Consider the following 9882-nt stretch of genomic DNA (forward strand, 5'->3'; position numbering starts at 1 on the left):
GGACACCTCTGTTTTCACATCCTGAGAGTGCCCAAAGAGCATCACCTCTCCAAAATGAAATGAGTCTTCATCAAAACCTGTCACGGGAACGTGAGAGACTGAGCAAGGCTGGCTGGGCCTGAAAAAAGTCCAGACCAGAGGAATCACAGCCATTTGCAAAAAACCAAATCCTGTTGACCCAGTAAAGGACTGACATGGAGTCTTGGATCCCAGAAGGAAGATGTGGACATCAGACCATCTTGGAGAGGACCCTACAAAGTTCCAGCTCCCTCCTTTGCTTCTGCTGTAGGAGAAGACAGCATAGATTTATTGTTAACAGTTGATAGAGAAAAGCAGTTCTTTCCTTCCTTTCCTGTGCCCTTACACATCTGCATTTCCTTTCCATATCCCCTAAACACAAACCAGGCACCAGGTGGGCAGCTAACACTGCAGCCTTCCCTTGGTGGCCTGCCTCCTTTCCTTCATCCACTTACCACTTCTAGGAGAAGACAGCCCCTGGCACCTGGGCTGTCTGTGGGTCAGGAAGCTGCACAGCTGGCATCTAGTATTAGACACATCCAGGTTGTCCCATATAATAAAAAAACATATGTGTGCTTGTGGGGCAGCTCCTCTATACCCTGGAATCCAGGGCTCACCTTTTCAAGGCTGAGGAGCTCTGCTACCTGATAAATAGCTGGTATTGTGCAAAATGGGATGTGGTCCCAGGGAGCTGTAAGGTCAGGTATCAGGGCAGCACTCTGAGCACGTTCCTCAGACCAAAGCAGCTTTATAGAAACCGCAGCAGGCACTCAAAGACCTGCTTCCTGTGACCGCAGAGAGATTTGGAGACACCACAGCCCCTCTAGGTGACCTGTTCTTTCACTTTCTTTGCAATTAGGAAAGCTGCCTGACTTTATCCTGAAGAACTGGCAGGTGCTTCAGTCCCTTGAAAATGCAGTTTTTGCACACATCTGCTGCTGTTTCCCTGTTCAGCCACCTCTGTCTGTGCGGGCTGCTTCCAGCTTTGTCAGTCTTTCCCTGCAGGATGTTGGGCCCCGTGCAGCTTTTCCCTTTGCTGGCCTGACCCCAGCTGCCTCTCCCGCAGCGTGAGCGCTCAGAGCTGCGTGTGGGGCTCTCTGCAGAGGTTTCCCCCCTGCCTGGTGGGTTATGTCCCGTTTACACATCCCAGTGGGATGTTTGATTTTCTCTTGGCGTGTGACGGCGCGGCGCTGTTTGCGCTTGGCTCGTGACCATCAGGCCCCTCTCGGCAGGTTTGCTGTCTAGCAGGTTGTGTCTCCACTGTGTGCTCAGGCTGTTGGCTGTTCCTGTCTAACTGCAGCCCCATTTTCATGGAGGTGTTGAGCAGCTTTTGGCACCAGTTTGTGGAAGATGCTGCTGTCTGTCTTAGCCCTGTCTCGGTGAAGCTTTAACTCTTGGGCCGGTTTCCATCTGTTTGACAGAGAAGCAGATGCTCCTGGGATATTAAACTCCTACAGGTTTCATGGAAAGTGGTAAGTGGATGAAGGAAAGGAGGCAGGCCACCAAGGGAAGGCTGCAGTGTTAGCTGCCCACCTGGTGCCTGGTTTGTGTTTAGGGGATATGGAAAGGAAATGCAGATGTGTAAGGGCACAGGAAAGGAAGGAAAGAACTGCTTTTCTCTATCAACTGTTAACAATAAATCTATGCACGTAGCTTATCTGCTAATTTTGGGCTGTTTATCCAGGTTTTCATTTGGATTGTTTCCTTAGTTTGCCCAAGAATACCTCGGGAGCCTACAAACCTTGGTGAAGTCAAGAATATGTGATGCCTGCTGCTTATCCCTTCCCACCAGGTTTTCAGTATTATTGCAAAGGAGATAGGTAGGTCTGCTTTGGTTTTGTTCAAAACAAACAGAAAAGTAGTGGGTTGGTTTTTTTCTTGCATTCTTTTTAGTATTTTTAACTACTTTGTCCCTGTACCTCCCTGGGGATTAAAGTTAAAAAGATGGTGCTCAGTTTCCACTTCTTTTTAAATATAATTTTGCCCTACTTGCCTCACTCGGTATCTCACACCTTCTCAGATATTACCACAGCAAACTACTAATAGATGGCTTGACAGCCCATTCTTTATGTGGCCTAGGATGAACCTCATCAAGACCATCTTTCTAGTCAAAATCTGAATTATTTAGGCCACTACTCATTACCAGAGTGCTGGGGACAGCCCCTACCCTACTGTGGCAGTCACGTGTGTGGGTCAATCTTTAAAAGCTGTGTGAGCTCTCTGAGTGACCTGAGTTTGGTGCACCCCCCAGAATTGTGCTGTCCCCCTCACTCAGCCACCTCAGGAGCCCATGGCAGGTCTGTGGAGGGATCTTTTCTGCAAGCAAAAAGCTGCAGACTGCTGCAATAAGGGATTGTTGTGTCTAGTGGACTGGGAGGAAAAGTTTGGCAGAGAGAGGGAGGTTTCTCCATCAACTTTCTTCCTCTGTGCCCTTTTTGCTCAGTTAACCTGAGCCCCGTAAGTAGCAGCTTCCCATTCATGCAGGTGTTAATTTAAGTTTGTAAGTGTGCCTAGGGCCATGATGAAAGGGTCTGCAAGGAGAATGTGTGTTTTTGCAGCAGTGGGCTTTCCCCCCTGTTTTTTCTTCGGGCTTTGCTGGGTCACTGCCAAACCTTTAGCTGACTAAATATTTAGGATGTATTTTTTTCCATGAGTAGACTTTGCATTCCAGCTGGTTCCTGCAGCCCCTGCCTGTTTTGTTTATCCTTTGGCCTTGGTCCTTGGCAACTTAGACAAAGCAGAACCACTCAGAGAACTCTGAACCTTCCTTAGCCGTTAAGAAACTGCTACATTGGATCTTCCTGCTGCTGGATTTTTTTGGTCCTTCTCAAATCACCTGCTCCTCCCTCTTTTCTTCCAGAGGATAATATGGCATTATGTAATTATTATTGTTATAGTTGCAGTTGCACAGGGCAGGAAGGGAGTAATGCTTTGCAGGGCAGAAGAAGTAATGTGGAGGCTGTGAGGAGTAATGTGGAGGAGCTGTGAGGCTTGAGGTGGGAAGGACAGATGAGAGGTGGGAAGGATGGATGAGAGGTGGTAGGGTGGAATCTGGCTCAGTTTGCTGCCACAGCAGGCAGGAGGAACCAGCTCAGTGTCCTTTTAGCCAGCTGCACTCCCCAGAAAAGATTCTGGCTGTGGTGGTGTGGGACTGACAAGATTAACGTGTGTACCTGTGCTGTACCTACTCCTTGTAGGGGTGAGAGGAACTTTAATTTCTAGGGCTGTCGACTAAGTGTGAAAATTGACCTGCTGGGGGTAGAACACCGGTTTTATCATTATTTTAAGCCTGAGAGAATTAATGGGTGAGTGCTGGAAGCAGTATGGCATACTAGGAGGGGCTGTGACTGCTCCCAGCCCCCTCGTGGGTTGCTAATAGGGAGGAGAGGTCCAGTGTCCCGTTTGAAAGAGAAGGGCCATGACCAATCGATGTTCAATGCGGCGGCAATGCCTCGCGCGGTGGCCGCGGGATAAAAAGGCAGAGAGGCAGCCTGAACTGTAAAGACATTTCATTTCCCTGGTAATGAGGGAGACACACTGTGGCAATGAAACCAGCGAGAGAGAGGCTGAGATGCTAATTTCTGCTCCTGCTGCCGCTGCTGCTTTGATCTGAAGCAAATGCCCGTTTTAAATTGCAAGCGGATGCGAGTCAGATACCATCCAGCCAGTGGCTTACAGGCTTAATGGAGTGGGACGTGCGCTGCTGCCTGGTAATGTTGGGAGAGGCAGGCAATTCAGAGAGGAATTACTGAAGAGCTAAAGAGACAGGGAGCAAGGGTAGGGGGGATGTCACAGGCTAACTCTGTGGGGCACAGTGTCCCCTGCTTTCTGTCCTTGGGAGGCTGTCCTGGTGTCACTTGCCTGCGTTTGAAGGCACACATCCTGCAAGGGCAACCTGCTCTTTGAACATCAATTTGGGGCATTCTCCAGGTGAGGCAAAGGCATGGGAATTAAGGTGTTGTTCATTTTGTGCTATCATTTGGGCATTTAATTGAACATGAGCAAGATAACTGACAAAGATATTCTGGGACAGACCCAGAGGCTCTTTGGGATGGAGTCGTTAATCCAGAAGCAGTGACTGGGAGCCTGGTAGCTGATACTGGACAATGGCATCTTCTGGAGATTCTTTTGGGGAAAGACCTGAATTATCTTGAAGAACTAATGTCTAAATATTTATTATATTTATATTTATTATACTCTTCACTAACACAAGGCTTTTGGGTCTAGGATGAGGCTGGAGTTTGTTGTGTGCCTCCTGTGGGTATCCAGAGGTTTGGAGGTCTCTGCAAGATGCTGCACTTGGCCACGCAGTCTTGAGAAATCTGAGGGACCTGCAGGCACCTGCAGGGAGGATTGACCTCTGCACTAAGCAAAGAAATGGTCTGGCTATTGAAAAAGGCTCACAAACCTGTGAGGTTCTTTGAAGGAGTCAGCATGTGAATGGGAAAAATCTTGCGGCTGTAGTCTGTGTGGAGCCAAAAGAGGCTCCACAATGTCCATGGTTATTACAGAAACTAAGTAACGGAGGGACAAAACTGGCAGCTCCTCCAAATAGCAGGGCTGAGCTATTTGTTAAAAATACCAGGCAGAAAAGAAGGTAAGTGGTTCTGACAGAAAAGGGAGGTCACCAGCGATGAGACCTGTGCTGCTCTGCGAACACAGAAATGGGCTGGAAAAGAGGATGATTGCTAAACAAAGAAAGATAATATTAAGTTAATCAAGGCATTAGCAGCAAGGGCTGACTCTGATGAAATTCACAGGGTGCTATGAGACTGAGTGGCTGGTAATGAAACAGGAGATGACATTTGTGTAGGCGACTGTAAAGTGAGAGATGGTGGCAAAAACTAACCAGTCTCAGCTTCACTATGAAATGATGGGGTCTGAGCTGACCACGGTCATTCAGAAGCAAAACCTTCATGTGAGAATAGCCAGGTGTGTGTAACAGCTGCACGATGATCAGAACAGCCAAGATAGCAAAACCAGGAGCGAGTTATCAGGAAATAAAGACAAAAACATAATTCTGCTGCTGTGTACACCTGGGGAGCATTCACACCTTCCATGAAGGGCTGTTCCTCCTCCCCCACAAAGGACAGCACACCTAGGCAGGGCACAGGGAGGGCTGGAAAACAGTTTTGGGTTTTTCCAAAATATGCTTTTAAAAGCATTAGAATTCCCTTTCAGTACAGTAAATCATGTAATCTGTAGGCCACTAGGCAAGATGAAGCTTTTAGATTATCCATTATCCTTTCTTTTTCTACAGCATTCAAAGACTTCACACTATCACAATAAGATAGTTGAGAATTTTTTTCTGCTTAACAAATGAGGGAGCTTAGAGATAGGGGTTTGCTGTGAAACAGGCAAAGAAATAGGAAATCTGTTTTTTTAGAATATCTCTAGAGAAAGAGACAAGAGAAAAGACTGGCTCTAATAGTGAGAATCAAAGGGAAAAATCTCTGCTGGATCCAAAATAAGTTTCCATAGAAACAGATTTTTCAGAGAATGAATTACTGCAGTATGAAATTAAGATTGTGGATCTAATTCTGCAAAATATTTAAGCATGTTCTTTGCTTATCCCTATTCAGTTCAAGATGCAAGTGTGTGATTTCCATGGAGGCTTATGTGCTTTATTTGATGGAGGTAGAAATAAGGACAAGCTGCACTGAAGTGGGATCCAGGTTTTCTTGTGCTTCCTTGTCACTGACAAACTTGCAACTTATTTTTTATGGCAGCATGTGTTGCTTTGCTGTCAGAAATGTGTAGGCCCCAGTGCCTCAATCTGAGAGTTCAGCACAAAGTTCCATCAGACTCTTGCCACTGCTGGGGAGTGGAGTCAGCAGAGTTTTTACATTGCTGGGAACGTTATTGTTTTGTTAATTAACTTTTTTTTCTATTTATGTGCAGGTTTAAGTTTAAATGGGATACTTATTCTGTAAATGAATGCCATGGTGATTATCAGATAATTAATTTGAGAAGTGATGGTATAAGAGGTTGAGATTTGCTCATAATCTGTCTTTTGTGCACCTCTGTTTGTGGCCCACAGATATTTTAAACACAGGATAGGTTCTTAATATTTTGCATGCTAATTGCTTTTATTGTAAGTGTGTACTGCTAAATGATTTGGTTTAGTTTAAGCTATTTAAAGCTGTTTTGTATATCTTTTCCTCCCCTCTGTGTTGTGGCTTTATTCTTAGCTGAATTAACAGGACAAATAAGGCTTGACTCAGAGTTTTATTTCCATTTACTGTACTTGGAATAGATGAAGCTCTTGTGTAGCAAAGCTGCAGCTACTCTTCTTCATGCAGACTTTCCGTGTTCTTATTCCCTCTTTATTTCACATATTCCTCTTTATTTCACATCTTCCAGCTTTTAATTTTGGGAGGTGTATATATGTAGACCCCCTTCCAAGCATTTCCCAGCAGCACTACGGAGCCCAAAACATGAACTTAAGCCTAGTGCTAATAGTGTTTTGGGACTCTGTTTGAGATGATGCAGGACAAATAAACCTCATGGAAATTGCATATAATTTTTTTTGTTCCCTTCTCTGAGCCCTTGTGCTTGTCCCAGCCAAAATAAACTCTCAAGGCATTTAAACAATCCATCTTCAGATAATATTCATGTCAGTGTTCCATCTTAACGTGGAAGCTCTTGACTTGCTTGGGTCCAGATGAACAAATTCCCCTGCTTGTCACCCAGCTGTGGCTGCAGGGGTTCCTGCCTGCCCTGGGGTGGTGATGGTCACAGATGCTGAACCTGGAGTCCAAATCCTTAGCAGGGGAACAGCAGCAGCAGCTGAAACTGTCCCCTGGCACCACTGAGCTTCAGTGTTCCCTTACAGCTGGAAAGCATTCTTTCTCAAAATTTCCCCTGACAGGGAGATGGAAGACACACTTCATCTCCTGGAGACTCCTTGTGCTTGCTTTGCTGGCATCCTCCCCTCCTCCTCCTCCTCCTCCTCCTCCTCTCTGCTTTGGGACAGATTTTTTGTTTAGTCAGTGCCTGCCACGCTGGTACCATCAAAAGGGCACATCAGTGGTGGCAGAAGTTCTGCCTCTCCTTTGGTGCTGGTTTTCAGCTCCCAGCTTTGCAAGGTGTGAGGGAAGGATGCTGTCAGAGGATATTCCATTCCTGCAGCAAAACCACTGAGGGGAGCCTAAAGGACAGCTTTTCTTCTCTGATGATTTCAAATCCCTGAGGAGGCCATGACCTGTGTCAGGGACCAAAATGGTGAACAGATTTGCATGGGAAAAGCAGATTTTTCTCCCCTTTTGCTGCCTCCTCAGACCTCTGGCCCCACATGCTCAGCAGAGAAGAAGCCAACCTTGCTCACTCCCCTGCCAGGCATCCCAGGCCCACCACACAAACTGTGGAGCTGCACAAACCTTCCTCTGTGCTTCAGACCTGAGCCAGGTGAGTACAACCCTCCACAGAGCAGCCTTGCTGGCCCCCAAGCCAGACACATCTCCCCTTTGAACTTGCAAAGCCTGCAGTTTGCACGCTCAGCTGAAGCAGTGAGAATGGATAAAACCAATCTATTTTTAATCCAGTGCAAGATCTCTTACTCTTGGCTATTTTTTTTCATAATTGGTTCTGTTTTCTGCTAATGATCTGAAATTTAGCATCTATTTCTGCCTCAGATATTCTGATAACTGGTTCTGAGGAAGAAGATTAAGACTGTTTTTAGCACTGAAGGCTGCAGGACATATGGATGCTGCAGACCTGTTAGTGACAGACAGAAAGTTGTTTGGAGGCAACAGGACAGATTGTCTGGGATTCCTGGCTGAGTCCCAAGGAAAGGCTGATGAGGTAAGCAGTGCTGGGAAAATCCTGTTAGGGAAGGAAAGGAGCAGGCTGGAGCTGAGAGATCACTGGATGCACTGCACCGAATATGCAGTTTCTCCCCAAAATTGAATTCACTTTTGGCACAGAAATGGGATTCATATTCCTCTCTTTGGTGCACTTGCTTCCTTAGCAGGCTGGTGAGGCACTCTGGACTGTCCAGCTTTTTGTAATGGGTTAAGACCAAAACCTTGTTCTGAACCATTGAGGCAGCTGGTTCAGGTTGGGATCAGACATTTCTGTCTCCATCCCATTTGCAGATCCACAGTGTGGGATGAACATCTGGAGCAATATCCCCACATCTGGTGCCTGTTGATATGACAGAAGTCAGAAGCTCCAGTGTAGAAATGTTCCTTGCTGAGCTGGAGGGGTCTGTTTCCAAATTCAGGCAGGGCATTTTGGGCAGTGAGAATGTGTACACACACATTTGGTAACCACCACCATCCCTCCAGCCCTGGGAGCTGCCCTGTGGCTGCAGTCTGTTTCCATGCTGGGCATGTTTTACACTTCCCTTTGGTCTAAGGGTGATTTGTGCCCCTTCCCCTACAATAGGTGGATTAGCTGTGATTTATTTGGGACAGGCTTGGGACTGGTGATTTGTGTGCTGCTGTGGGTGTAGGAGTTGTGTGATCTCATGCAAAGGGTGATTGCTGCAAAGTGCAAAGGCACAGATTAGGACGAATGACACTCTGGGTCCAAGAGCTGAATGGGGATGTGGGTGGGATATCCAAAACCCTTCAGGTGCATTCTTAAATGCTTCCTCTTCCACTCCCTGCACCCTTCTGATTATGGATAACAAAGTGGCAGGTTTGTCTCCCCTTTCATTCTCTGCTTTTTCAGGAGGAGGTAAGAGGAGTAGCAAAGGACTGAATTCTTCTGCAGAAGAAAAGAAGCAGAAAAGGGGTCTGCAAGCAGAGACGATGCTGCTCCTGGTCAAGGGCATGCACTGTCTGGTCAGGGCACAGCCATGATTCCCTCTGGTAGGAGATGGGAGAGGGAATTTTGGGAGGGATGGATGGAGGCAGTGTCCCTGAGTAGCAGGAAAAGTGCCTGGGAGGGGCCCTGCACAGGGGTCAGGGGGGGCAAGGACCTGGAGGGAAGCTGGAGTCTGGAGATGGGACCAGTGTCAGAAGCACAGAACAGCCCAGGCTGGAAGAGACCTCCCAAGATCATCTGGTTCAACCTTTCATGGGAAACAGAGAGTGTAGATGAGATTCTCTGGCACCCTGTGCAGTCACATCTTGAAAACTTCCAGCAATGAGGCTCCACCACATGCCAGGGGAGTCATTCCAGTGATTGATTTGTTCTCACTGTAAAAAAACATATTTGTTATATCCAGATGAAATCTCTCCTCCTATAACTTGTACCCTCTCCATGTGGCTCCTTGTGAAGAGAGAACCTCTGTCTAAATTGTAGTGACCCTTTATGTCCTGGAAAACTATGATGAGGTTCCTCCCCAAGCCTTCTCCAGGAAGAAAAGACCTAATTACTTCAGTTTTTCCACATGCTGAAGGATCTCCAGCTCTTTGATCATTTTTGTGGCCCTCCTTTGGCCCCTTTCCACTCTATCAACACATTTTTTTTGTGTTGTGGAGACCAGAAGAGGATACAGGATGACAGGTGAGATCTGGACAAGGACTGGGGAGAGTGGGACAATCACATCTGTATTTCTGCTGGCTGTGTCCCTGTGGGTGCAGCTCCTGGTCTGATTTGCCTTTGTCACTGCAGTGCTGCACTCCCAACTCGTGCTCAGCCTGGCCCTCTGAGTCCCCCTGTGCAGCCAAAGCCAGGAGACATCTCAGCTGTCCCCTCAATCCTGACGGGAATTTCCTTCAACTCCAGACTCCAGGACTTGGTTAAAAAACCAGCTTTATTCCCCGAATGGCTGCAGGTAAGCATCACATGGATTTCTAATATTATTTGATATTTCTACATATGGATTTTGGGGTTTGTTTTACAGTGTAGCAGCAGGAACAAATCAGCTTGGATTTGTTGGGCCACAGGAGGTTTTTGGGTGTCCCTCATTGC

This window comes from Ammospiza caudacuta, chromosome 2 (genome assembly GCF_027887145.1).
Source record: "Ammospiza caudacuta isolate bAmmCau1 chromosome 2, bAmmCau1.pri, whole genome shotgun sequence".
NCBI classification, from domain to species: domain Eukaryota; kingdom Metazoa; phylum Chordata; class Aves; order Passeriformes; family Passerellidae; genus Ammospiza; species Ammospiza caudacuta.